We start from the raw sequence: 13,617 nt of genomic DNA, 5'->3' as shown, positions 1-13,617 counted from the left end.
GGGAAGCATATGGCTGTCCTTCTTTCAACACAGATTTGTTTGTTCTTTTGGAAGTCCATGGTCCTTTCAATATTCTCCTCCAACACCATAGCACAGATGCATCAATTCTTCTACCATCTTCTTTATTCATTGTCCAACTTTCATATGCATACATACAAGGAGATTGAAAATATCATGACTTGAGTCAGCTGTATCTTAGTTCCTGAAGTAATACCTTTGCTTTTGAACACTTTAAAAGGTCTTTTACAATACATTTGATTTCTATCTTTTTTGTTGCTATTGTTTCCCTTACATCCTAGACCTGCTTTTCAGGACCCATCAAAGCCTGTTGGCTGGTTCTGCTCTGAGACAACTTCTTTCTTTTTTTAAAAATACCTCTCTATATTTTCTTGCAAATGACACAATGTTCAGCAGACAAAAAAAAGTAGAACACAAGGATTATTTCTGTAAAATAGTGGTACTGAGTTGTCACATTTTACTTCAAAAGTTAATAGAATCATTATTTTGATTTTCTGTATTCTGATATCCTCACTATATTTAATTGGATATGGTGATCATGTAAGAATTATGAATATAATTTCAAAGTAATTGAAGTACTTTTGCTTTTACAATTACAGTTGAAATACAGTGTAAGAAAACACTTTAAAATCTTTTCTAATTTGATAAAACATGGAATAAAGATGTATTGCTAATTACCGGCAATTGGAATGCAAAAATGGGAAACAAAGAGGAAGAAGCAGTCATTGGAATCTATGACCTTGGTGATAGAACCAATGCTGCAGATCTCATGATAGAATTTTGTAAGACCAATGACTTCTTCAATGCAAATACTTTTTAAAAAACAACATAAAAGATGACTATTCACATGGACCTCAGCAGATAGAGTACAGATAAATTCAATTGACTGTATCTATGAGAAGAGATGGTAAAAACCTTCATATTATTAGTCAAAGCAAGGTCAGAGGCAGAATGTGGAACAGAGCATCAATTGCTCATATGTAAGTTCAGGCTGAAGCTGAAGAAAATTAAAAAAAGTCCACAAGAGCCAAAATATGACCCTGAACATATACCATCTGAATTTACAGATCATCTCAAGAACAGATTAGATTAATTAGACACTAATGACTGAGGACCAGAAGAATAGTGGGGTGATATCAAGAACATCATAAATGAAGAAAGCAAAAGGTCATTGAGAAGACACGAAAAAAAGAAAAAGACCAAGATGGATGTCAGAAGAGACTCTGAAAATTGCATTCCATCACTGAGTTGCAAAAGTAAATGGAAGAAATGAAGAGGTAAAAGAGCTGAATAGAAAATTTCAAAGGTTAGCCTGATAAGACAAAGTCAAATATTATGACATGTGCATAGACCTTGAGTTAGAAAACCAAACGGAAGAACATGCGCAGCATTTCTCAAGCTGAGAGAACTGAAGAAACAAGTTAAGCCTTGATTTGGAATATTGAAAGATTCTGTGGGCAAAATATTGAATGATGCAGAAAGCATCAAAAGAAGATGGAAAGAATACACGGAGTCACTGTACCAAAAAGTAAAGGTCAGCGGTCAACCATTTCAAGAGGCAGCATATGATCAAAAGCCAATGATACTGAAAGAAGAAGTCTAACGTGCACTGAAGGCATTGACAAATAACAAATCTCCTGGAATTGATGGAAAACAAATTGAAATCTTTCATCAAAATGGTACAGTACTGGAGACACTCACTCATCTATGCCAAGAAATTTGGAAGACAGATTATTAATTATTAATTATCAACTTGAAACCTGGCAAACTAATTGGAAGAGATTCATATTTGTGCCTATTCCAAAGAGAGGTGACTCAATGGAATGCTGAAATCATTAGGCAATATTTTTAATATCACATGCAAGTAAAATTTTGCTGAAGATAATTCAAAAACTGCTACAACATTACACTGATAAAGAATTGCCAGAGGTTCAGTCCAGATTCAGATGAGGATGCACAATAAGGGATATCATTACTAATGTCAACTATCTTGGCTGAAAGCAGAGAATACCATAAAGATGCTTATTTGTGTGTGCTTTATAAATTAATTAATTTATAAATTAATTAATTAATTAATAAATTAATTGTGTGGATCTTAAGAAGCTATGGAGAGCATTGTTGAGAACGAATATTCTGGAACATTTAATTGTGCTTATGAGGAACTTGTACATAGACCAACAGGCAGTTGTTTTATTAGAACAACGAAAAATTAAATGGTTTAAAATTAGGAAAGGTGTGTGCCAGGGTTGTAGTCTATCACCATACTTATTCAATTTGTGTGCTGAGCTAATAATTTGAGAAGCTAGATTATATGAAGAAAGACGTGGCATCAGCATTGGAGGAAGTTTCATTAAAAACCTGCAACATGTAGATGATACAACTTTGCTTGCTGAAATCAAAGTGGAATTACAATATTTACTGATGAACATCAAACACCACAACCTTAGGTATGGGTTGCACCTCAATGTAAAATAAACAGAAATACTCACAACTGGAAAAATAAATAACATTAAAATAAATGGAGAAAAAATTGAAGTTGTCAAAGTCTTCATTTTGCTCAGATCAATGATCAAAACTCATGGAAGCAGGAGTCAAAACTTCAAAAGACGTATTGCCTCAGGCAAATCTGCTGCACAAGACCCCTTTGAAGTCTTGAACACAAGTGCAAAGATGTCAGTATGATGAGTAAGGTGTGCCTGACCCAAGCCAGGGTATTTTTAATAATAACATACACATGTGAAAATTAGACAATAGATAAAGAAGATAATAGAAGAATTGATGCATTTAAGTTATGGTGTTGCAGGAGAAAATTAAATGTACCATGGACTGCCAAAAGAACAAACAGATCTGTGTTGGAAGAAGTATAGCCAGAATTCTTTTAGAAGCCAGTATGTCCAGACTTCATCTCTCATAATTCTGACATATTATCAGGAGGGATTAGTCCCTGGAGAAGGACACCTGAAAAAGTGAATGGTCAGAGTAAAAGACCCCCAATGAGATGGATTGGCACAGTAGCCACAGCAATGGGCTAAAGTGTAGCAACTGTTGTGAAGTTGGTGCAGAACTGGGCAGTGCTTTGTTCTGTTGTGCATAAAGTCACTATGAGTTGGTACACTGACTCAATGGCACCTGAGAACAACAATAACAATTTGATGTTGGAGATTTTATATATCTTAATCTTAGAACACAAATGTAGCATTAGTAAACATGCTAAAAATGATTTGCTTTGATGTAATTTTTTGTTTGTACTTTTTTATCCTTTAACATTTGATTTTGTATTGTTCAAACTCACCAGCCACTCCTTTAAAATCCTGTATAGGGTCACTATGAATGCACTAACAACAAAGGAAATCAACTGGTAATTGTTTTTCAACCATCAGTTTCTTAATTACACTTTAACCGGTTGCTCTTATAGAAATATTTCATTTTACTCTTCTAGAATTAAAATTAATTTCATGAATATAGTTCCATTTAGGTTTTGATACTGAAATCTGTGATGGTGATGATATGAGAAGGTTTTCCATTTAGCACTTCTTTCACAAATAACTTTTTGATGAATGCCACACAGTCAAAATCATCAATGCTAATGATCATCATACACGACAGCTTCTAGTGTAAAGTTGAAACGACTTTCTCACTGGAAAGGTGAATTTGTTTAAGTTTGTTGGAGTGTAATCCTGCTGAGTAAAATAAACCAATCAAAAATCACTTTGAATGAGTATCAAGGTGGTAAGTGAATCAGTGACAAATTTTGTATTGCTTTGTATGTTCCTTTCTTTGTATTCTGGTTGTCCTAGGCTGGGTTTTCTAGAGAACCAAAGCCAGTAAAACAGATACATACATATATAGAGAAATAAGTTTATTATCCAGGAAATGGTGGCTTACAACTGAAGATCAAGGAAGAGTCTCTCCTGCATGTCCATTAAATTGGGAGCAGTCCACACTCCCAAGGAAACATTCCTTCAGTTGATTGGCTGCTCATATCTACTCATCATTGAAGTAACTATACCTGTATCAGAGGTTTCATCACCATGGGAATAAGCACATCTTAAGTGCTAAATCTTTGGAAATCTTGGCCTAGTCAAGTTGACACAGAACCCTAACTGTTACAGTCCACCCTTGACAGCTTGAAACCTATGAACTATATGCATAATCTCTAAATAAAGAAAATTGTAAAAATCATACTTTTGCCTAACATGATATAACTATAACACAGACAACTGAAAATACACTGTCCCCATTTATATCTTATATTTCACAAATCAACAAAACAAAGCTCACATGAAAAACAAAACAAATATATGTATATGTATATATTCATCTAGGAATCCTGGTGTGGCACTGTGGGTTAATGAGCTAGATTGCAAACTTGGTTTGAACCACACGGTTGGCAGTTCAAGTTCACCAACTGCTGCTCCTCAGAAACCCTATACAGGGTTGCTATGAGTCAGAACCGACTTGATGATACTTAACAACAACAACATATTCATCTAAATGTCCAAAGGGCACATTATGCAAGCCAGCCTCCCACCATGGCCTAGATTCCATAGCTGCTCTGTCTTTCCATGCTGTCACTTCTGCTGTAGCCACTTTTTCAGGATCGCATGCTCCACTGCTGCTCATCATTAATCATGGCCCTAGGATTGTTTGTTACTGAAATGAAAAGTAACTACACTCCCCTTAATAGTTACACATTTTCTCCAGCTACAGTTTTGACAATTACAATGAATCCTACTAACAATGAATCAATACTCACCATTAAAATCATCAAATCCTATCAGTGTCATCCCCTAACTTTTTCTGCTCCCGTAAAGATCTAAAGCCACAGAAACCCTGAGTAAGGTTGCTATTTGTTGAAAAGTATTCGAAGGCAATTAGCAATAGCAGTGATTAATGATGGTGAGTATTTCCTTGTATGTTGTTGGCCATCTGAATGTCTTCTTTGGTGAAGTGTCTGTTCATGTCCTTTGCCCATTTTAAAAATTGGATTATTTGTCTTCCTCTTTTTGAGGTGTTGATGTGTTCTATAAATTTTATAGTCACTTGTCTGGAGTACTGGTGTAGTGCTGTAGAATAAGCACTGGACTGCTAACCACAAAGTCAGTGGTTCAAGCCCACTAGTGACTCATTGGAAATCCTATACAGGTTCATTATGTGTCTGAACTGACTTGACGGTACTTAACAACAACAGTCCCTTGTCTGATATACAATTGCCTCCAATTTTTACCCCAGTCTGTGTATTCCCATTTTACTCTTGGTCAAACATTTTTTTTTTTTTTTTAAGTACATATCATATTTGTTACATTTCTTGCCAACGTGTTACAAAGAAGAAATCAAGGCACTGAGAAGTTAAGTAACTTGGCCACAGTCTTACGGTTCTTAAATGGCTGAATCAAAATTGATTCTGGGGCTTGCTGGCATGAAAGCCTATGTTTTCCTTACAACACTACATTTACCATAATTTCTATGGGTTTGCTTGTTTTAATAGTTAACCTATAAACTGAATACAAAATCGTTGATTCTAATAGTAAGGACCAGGAATCCTGGTACCCATCCAGTAAGGCGGAGTCCTGATGTGGTGCAGTGGGTTAATAGTCCAGACTGCAAATCCATTTGAACTGCAAGGTTGGCGGTTCAAGCTCACCAGCTGCTCCTTGAAAACCCTATACAAGGTCGCTATGGATTGGAAGCAACTCGACAGCACTTCACGACAACAACAGTCCAGTAAGGCAGGGCAGGCAGAAGAAACAAATTCTTCACTCTGGGAGTCCAGGAGCTTCTTAAAGGATCTTAGTAAAAAGTTTGGAGTAACGGCAACAACAAAAAAGGAGTGGGAGAAGGGGAATTTCTAGCCAATTTTTTGTTAAAACTCGTTTGAGTACTTAAGAAATTTGAAAGGCAAGAATGTGTGTGGGTTGATGTGAGGATGAAATGAGATGTTATGAAAACACTTAGTAACTTGGAAAGCACTGAGAAGACACAGGGCTTGTTTGTTTTTAAAGTGTTTGGGGAAAAGAAAGGGTTAAGTCGAGCTGCTTGTAACTGTTTCAATTCCTTATTCTTTTCAACCACATTGTTATTGTTGCTAGCTACCACTGAACTAGATACTCAAGGCAACCCAATGTATAAAAGAATAAAACACTGCCCCTGGTCCTGACCCATCCCCAGAATCTGGGGGGCTTGGTTTGCATTGTATTGTTTGGTGATAATTCTGCAGTGGCCAAGTAGGAATGCTCAGACTGACAAGGACCATTCTTTCATTGTTAGCTGCCATCACACAGCCAAGCTAAAGCCTGACTGACGCCAGGCCATTCTCCTGATTGGTTGTGGGTCAGACCATTGTAATCCATAGAGTATTCACTGGTTGATTTATGGAAGTAGATTTTTTTCTCCTAGTCTATCTTAATCTGGAAGTGCCACCTGAAACCTGTTCAGCATCATGAAGTCAGAAAACCAAACTCACCACCATGGCATTGATTCTGACTCATGTTGTTGTTATTGATAACTGCCGTTGAGTCAATTCCAACTCCTAGAGACTCTGAGAAGGATTTCTGGGGGAGCAGTTGGTGGGTTTGAATGCCAATGTCATACTTAGCAGCCCAGTGCTTATCCTACAGTGTTACTATGGAGTTAATTCTGACTCATAGTAACCCTGTAAAGGGTTTCTGACACTTTATATCTTTACAGGAGCAGACAGTCTCATCGTTCTCCTGCAGAGTGGCTGGTAGATTTGAACCTGTGATCTTGTGGCTCAACATCTAACCCACAGTGCCCACAGTGCTCCCTGTTCAGCATCATAGTGACATGAGAGATGGGTGGTGGCTGCACACGAGGTGCGTTGGCTGGGAATCAAACCCAGGTCTTCCACATGATTGTTGATGGCAATTGTGTGCTGTGAAGTCAGTTACGACTCATAGTGATTCTGTATAGGGTTTCCTAGGCTGTAAATCTTTATGGGAGCAGAAAGCCTCATCTTTCTCTCACGGAGGAGCTGGTAGTTTTGAACTGCCAACTTTGAGGGTAGCAGCCCAACTCGTAACCACTATGCTATCAGAGCTCAAGAATTGTGCCACTGGACCATCATTTGCCCACGGAGGTCCTTGAAGTTTCTTTCAAGCAGATGACTAACAAATAGTAAAACTCCAACTGGTGAACACTGCTGTGGTCCCAGAGTCCCAGCATCTCCTCTCACATCCCATAGGTTCCTCCAGGCTTCTGAGTCTCCCAGAGCGTGCCCAATGTGATACTTAATACATCATGAGTGGATGGACCCTGCGAATGTCAGCATGCCTTCTCTTGGTGAAATCTTTTTGATGCACATAAATGTCTACTTTTTAGGAGGTCTCATCATCTATTTTGTCTTCTGTTGTTTGAGTGTTTTCAGTTATTTTTGCTAATGTATTTATACCATGTATCAGAGTCCCTAAGTTTGTACCTATTTTTCTCATTGCTGATTTGTGTAGTTCTAGGATTATATTTAGGAGGAGCCCTGGTAGCATAGTGATTACGACTCGGGCTTCCAACCTCAAGGTCAGCAGTTTGAAACTATCAGTGGTTCCGTGGGAGAAAGATGAGGTTTTCTGCTACAATAAATAAAGACTTACAGTCTGGGAAACCCTGTGCAGGGTCTCTATGAGTCGGAAATGATTCCACGGTACTTAACAACAACAACAAGGATTATATATAGCTCTCAATCCACATTTTGTTCCTTTATATGATATGAGCTATGGATATTGTTTCATTCTTCTGCAAATGGATTTCCAGTTTTGCCAGCACCATTTGTTGAAGAGACTACCTCTTCCCCAGTTAGTGTGTTTTGGGTCTTTGTCAAAGATTAAAAGGATGGATTTACTTCTGGGATCTCAGTTCTGTTTCATTGATGTATATATATATATATATGTCTTTTGTTGTACCAGTACAGCCAGTTTTGTTTCTTGTGACTGTGTTTTGAGATCAGGAAGTGAGAGGCTTCCTATTTTTCTCTTGTTCAGTAAATCTTTGCATATCTGGAGTCTCTTTGCTTTCCATGTAAAGTTAGTTATTAGTTTTTCCATCTCTTTTAAGAATTATGTTGGAACCTGGATTGGGATTGCATTATATCTATAGATTGCTTTGGATACTTTGTTGACATTTTCACAATGATAAGTCTTCCTATCCAGTATGGGGTTTCTGAGGAGCAGCTGATGAGCTTGAACTGCCAACCTTGTGGTTCAAACTGACTGTAGTCCAGTGTATTAACCCACAGCGCTGCACCAGGACTCCATTATTTTAATGGCTCCATGATATTCCACTCAATATATGACAGCATATTTCATCTATGACAATATGAAGAAAAATAACTATTATTGCTGAAGTGTCATCTAAATGCCAGGCCATAGGTATACTACAGAGTTTTTCACTAAAGTGAAATTTGTTTCTTAAACATTGTTTGCTACTATCCCCCTTTGGAGATGGGCTTTGGGTTTTGTGCATTTTTTGTTGTTGAAATATTTGGAGACAATTTATTTACAACATTCTCATTTTTATGCCAATAAAACATTTGTTTTGAAATTAACTCTTTGCTTAAAATCTGTTGATTTACCTTTGTTATTGCTCTTCTTACCCTTTAAATATAATTCCAAATGGAAAAACAGCTCGTCACCTATTTTTCTTTCCCTAGAACTTCAGTTTTCAGTTGTCTGCAAACCCTCAGTGAGACAGTTTGCTATATTGTTGTTTCTGGCCTATCCTAAGTTAACAGACAAGGTTATTTAATATGGATTTTAGTTACTAGGTAGCCCAAGCTGATGCAATGACAGATGGCCTAAGAAAAGATGGTGCTGCAGGTTTAGAGCTGCCATGAACTGACTGGCACTGGGACCAACGTTCACACCTGTCTACAGGAGACTGCCTTATCCACACCCAGGGAAGAACGTGCAAATAGTAAATCTGCTTCCTTACAAGTCACACCTGGTGCTAACAGGGCTGGAGAGTTTGCACATGTGACTTCGTTAGGTATCTTTAACTAGAAAAAGGTAAAATGATCAGACTGATTTAACTGCACAGAAGATTGGTGTTTAGATTTCTTCCACTCAAGGACCTTTCAAAGATTTGCAGAAAATTCCACTGTCTTTTAATTCTTTTTTCAACACTGTTTGAAGCCACCTCCTCCTACACTACGGCAATAATCGCGTAGTGGTTACGAATCGGGCTGCGAACCTTAAGGTCAGCGGTTCGAAACTATCAGCCGCTCTGCAGGAGAAAGATGAGGCTTTCTACTCACGTAAGGATTTACACCCTCGGAAACCCTGTACAGGGTCCCTATGGGTTGGAACCGACCCCACCCCACGGCACTTAACAACAACAACAATAAATATTCTAAACGGAGTATAAGCATTTATTGTATGCATTCTGTTGACAGGAACTTGATCTTTAAAAGTGTTTGCTTCTCCTTTGGGGGTAATTGAGGTAAGAAGAGTGCATACAGCTTCGCTTTCCTATCCCCCAGCTAGAAAAAGGCACTGAATTTCAAACAGGGCAAAGCAGCGAGACCCAGAGCAGCTGCGCTGGGCCGACAGGTACCCTGTGCTCAGAAGAAGATCTCCAGTACCAGCTTCAGAATACTAATCAGAACCACCCACAGCAGCGACTCTTCCTCCTGGGGCAAGTACTCGGGGTCGTAGGTGTGCTGGCTAGAGGTCAATCCATCAGCAGATTAGGCGCCTTCCCCAAAGTGCTGCCACTTCACACTGAGGTCATATCACACCTTCATCTCAAACTTTTAGATGCCAATGCCATGGGGTGCTGGAAGTGCGCAGGCATGGCCACCACATCCTGGCTGCAGGTGGCCGACTCCAGCTCATAGTCAACCTCATAGTCATCGAAGCTGGGGTGCAGGGTGCTGTGGGACACGTAGAGGTCGGCGTCACCCCGCAGGCTGAGCATGCGGAGCACTATCTTGCCCTCGTGGTTCAGCCGCAGATAGCTGTAGTTGCCGGCACCTATGTGACCCTGCACCATGTGCAGCAGCAGCCACTCCTCCGGGACCTCATCGTCCTCCACGCCCAGCACCAGGGCTACTAGGAGCAGCAGCAGCAGCAGCAAGAGCAACCCCAGCGCGCCGTCATGGTGGCTGCCAGGTGTCCTCAGGGGCCGGCTGTTGCTGCCATATCCCCCAGGGTCACAGAGCCAGGATATCCTTTTGTGCATTTTGACTGACATTGTTCAGTTTGCTCTGCTGAGCTGGGGCCAGACACAAAAGCTTGCATTTTTCAACCGTGCTAAATGTATTATAAGGAGCTCTGATAGCGTAGTGGTTATGAGTTGGGCTGCTAACCTAAAGGTTCCGGTTCGAAACTACCAGCTGTTCTGTGGGAGAAAGATGAAGGTTTCTGCTTCTGTAAAGATTATAGCCTTGGAAATCCTATACAGGGTAAATATGAGTTGGAGCTAACTCCACTGCACACAACCAATGTGGATTATAGCTTTTTACTAGTCTAACAAACAAGGTGAAGTATATATATATATATATATATATATATATAATTATAATTTTTTTCCAAGGTTTTTATTGTGGATTGAGTGAAAGTTTACAGGGCAGATCATCAGTTTTACATTAAACAAATCATACACTTTGTTTCATTACAATGATTATAATGCCCTCCCTGTACCATCAGTTAACAGTATTTCTCTCTATTCACTTTAGCTCTTTTTTAAAAAAACAAAGAAACAACAACACTCAGGCATATATAGTAATTTATACCACCAAAGAGTACATTCTGTAACTCTGCTTCCTGGCCTCTATTTCTTAGTCCCTCTCTTCCCATGAATCTAGAGTCCTGAGCTGCTCCCTCTTTCCATGTCCCCATCTCTGCCTCCATCTCATGTGTTACTGCTCTCTGGATAAGGTCTCACATTCCACCTGTGCTCTTCTCCCTTGGTGGTCCTAGGGTCCTTTGTTTCTGGACTGTAAGATTAACTACTCCCCAGATTTTGTTAAAAAAAAAAACTTCTACCTTTACAATTGTGACAGTCACAATTAGTCATGATAACAACTACGCACAGTTGAATCATAAGAATGTTATCCCTGTCTCTTTTAACCAGACCCATCTAGACAAGATGAAAACTATTCAGTGGGGACTTTATCTTCCCCCACACACTATTAAACCAAACTCCCACTTGAAACCTTGTAAGCCAGTCACTTCGTGCTTTATCGACCCCTCATTTTAGGTAGCCATTGTCTAAGTTGCCCATCCTATCTTCTCTGTGTACAGAGGGGATAGCATTGATACTTAATGTGAAGACTCCTTCCCTTTCTGTTGGTATTTAGGTTACTACCTCGATGAGTATAGGTCAAGTTCATCAAATTGTAGCAATTTACCCTTGTTTCCTTTATCAAAAATTGTTTGTTTGTTTTTTTAATCTTCTAGTGGAGTTCTGATTATCAAGCCATTGAGGCTAGGTCAAATGGGTACTCTCTGCAACATTTGGTGTTCTTGTGTGTCTTCTCTCACTTCATATCAGCTGGATGCTTCACTCTCAGTCCTTGCCCTCCATGCTAATGTCCTTTGTCAAAGATCAGTTGTCTGTTGTAGATGGGTTAATTTCTAGATTTTCATTTTTGTTCCATCGATCCATGTGTCTTTCATTGTACCAGTACCAGGCTGTTTTGACCACTCTAGCCATGTAATAAATTTTGAAATTAGGGAGTGAGAGGCCTCCACCTGTTTTCTTCTTCTTAAGCAGTACTTTGTTTATCCTGGGTCTCTTTCCTTTTCATATAAAGTTTTTAATTGTTTTTTCCATCTGTCTACAGAATGAGTCCTGGTTTGGCACTGTGGGTTAATGCACCAGACTGAAAAGTCATTTAAACTGCAAGGTTGGTGGTTCAAGCTCACAAACTGCTCCTTGGAAACCCTATATAGGGTCACTATGGGTTGGAATCGACTCGACGGCACTTAACAACAACAAGAAAGAATGTCGTTGGAATCTGGATTGGGATTGCATTATATGTGTAAATTGCTTTGGGTAGTATTGACATTTTCACAATGTTAAGTCTTCCTATCCAGGAACATGGTACATTCTTCCATTTTTGTAAGTCTCTTTTGGTTTCTTATAGTAGTGTTTTGTAGTTTTCTTTGTATAGGTCCTTTGTTTCTCTGTTTACGTTTATTCCTAAATATTTCATCTTTTGGGTGGCTATTGTAAATGGTATTGCTTTCTTAATTTTCTTCTCAGTGTTGTCATTATTAGTATAGAGGAATCCAACTGATTTTGTATGTTGATCTTGTACCCTACCACTTTGCTGAATCTTCCAATGAGTTTCAGTAGTTTTTTTGCTGAGTCTTTGGGGTGTTCTATGTATAGGATCATATCGTCTGCAAATAGAGTTTTATTTTCTCTTTGCCAATTTGGATGCCTTTAATTTCCCTATTTTGTCATATAGCTCTAGCTAAGGCTTCCTAAACAATATTGAATAGGAGTGGTAATAAAGGTCATCCTTGTCTGGTACCTCTTCACAAGGGGAAGGCTTTCAGTTTCTCTCCATTGAAAGTAATATAGGCTGTTGGTTTTGTATTTGTTGTTGTTATGTGCCGTGGAGTCGGTTCCAACTCATAGCGACCCTGTACAGGGTTTCCTAGGCTGTAAATCTTTACGGGAGCAGAAAGCCTTATCTTTCTCCCATGGAACAGCTGGTTGTTTCGAACTGCTGACCTTGTGGTTCGCAGCCTGATTCGTAACCACTACACTAACAGAGCTCCTTGTTGGTTTTGTATATATGATCTTAATTATGTTGAGGAATTTCCCTTCAATTCCTACTTTGTTGAGTGTTTTTAGCAGGAATGGATGTTGAATTTTGTCAAATACCTTTTCTGCATCAATCAATAAGAACATGTGGTTCTTTTCTTTTTTCCTTATTTAAATGGTGAATTGCATTGATTGTTTTTCTGATGTTGAACCATGCTTGTATCACTGGTATGAATCCCACTTGGTCATGATGTATTATTTTTTTGATGTGTGGTTGAATTCTGATGGCTAGGATTTTGTTGAGAATTTTTACGTCTATGTTCATGAGGAATATTGGTGTATAATTTTCCTTCTTATTGTTGTCCTTCCCTGATTTTGGTATGAGGGTTATGCTTGCTTCATAGAAGGTATTAGGGAGTTTTCCCTCTGTTCTATAATCTGGAATAATTTGAGTAGAATTGGTGACAGCTCTTCCCTGAATGTTTGGTAGAACTCACCAGTGAAGCCATCTTGACCTGGCTTTTTTTTGGTTGGGAGTTTTTTGATGACCTGGTCAATTTCTTCCTTTGTTATAGGTCTGTTCAGGTTTTCTACTTCACTCTCTGTGAGTTTAGGTAGGTCATGCTTTTCTAAAAATCTATCCATCTTCTCTAGGTTTTCAAATTTATTGGAGTACAACTCTTCAAAATATTCTGTTATTATCTTTTTATTTTTACTGGTTCTGTTGTGACATCACCCATGTGATTTCTTATGTGTGATATTAGTGTCTTCTCCCTGTTTTCTTTTGTTAGGTTTGCCAATGGTTTGTTGATTTTATTAATTATTTCACAGAACCAGCTTCTTGTTCTGTTGATTCGTTCCATAGTTTTTTTT

The 13,617-nt window shown here is 38.7% G+C and overlaps 1 pseudogene; it reads right to left on the bottom strand.

The window, feature by feature from the left end:
* Positions 1-9,586: 9,586 nt before the first annotated feature.
* Positions 9,587-10,206, bottom strand: LOC102831092 (annotated as a pseudogene).
* Positions 10,207-13,617: the final 3,411 nt, after the last annotated feature.

Source organism: Chrysochloris asiatica, unplaced genomic scaffold, assembly GCF_000296735.1.
Source record: "Chrysochloris asiatica unplaced genomic scaffold, ChrAsi1.0 scaffold00458, whole genome shotgun sequence".
Taxonomy (NCBI): domain Eukaryota; kingdom Metazoa; phylum Chordata; class Mammalia; order Afrosoricida; family Chrysochloridae; genus Chrysochloris; species Chrysochloris asiatica.
The sequence above is the reverse complement of the archived record's forward strand: the minus strand, read 5'-3'. Positions and strand labels throughout refer to the sequence as shown.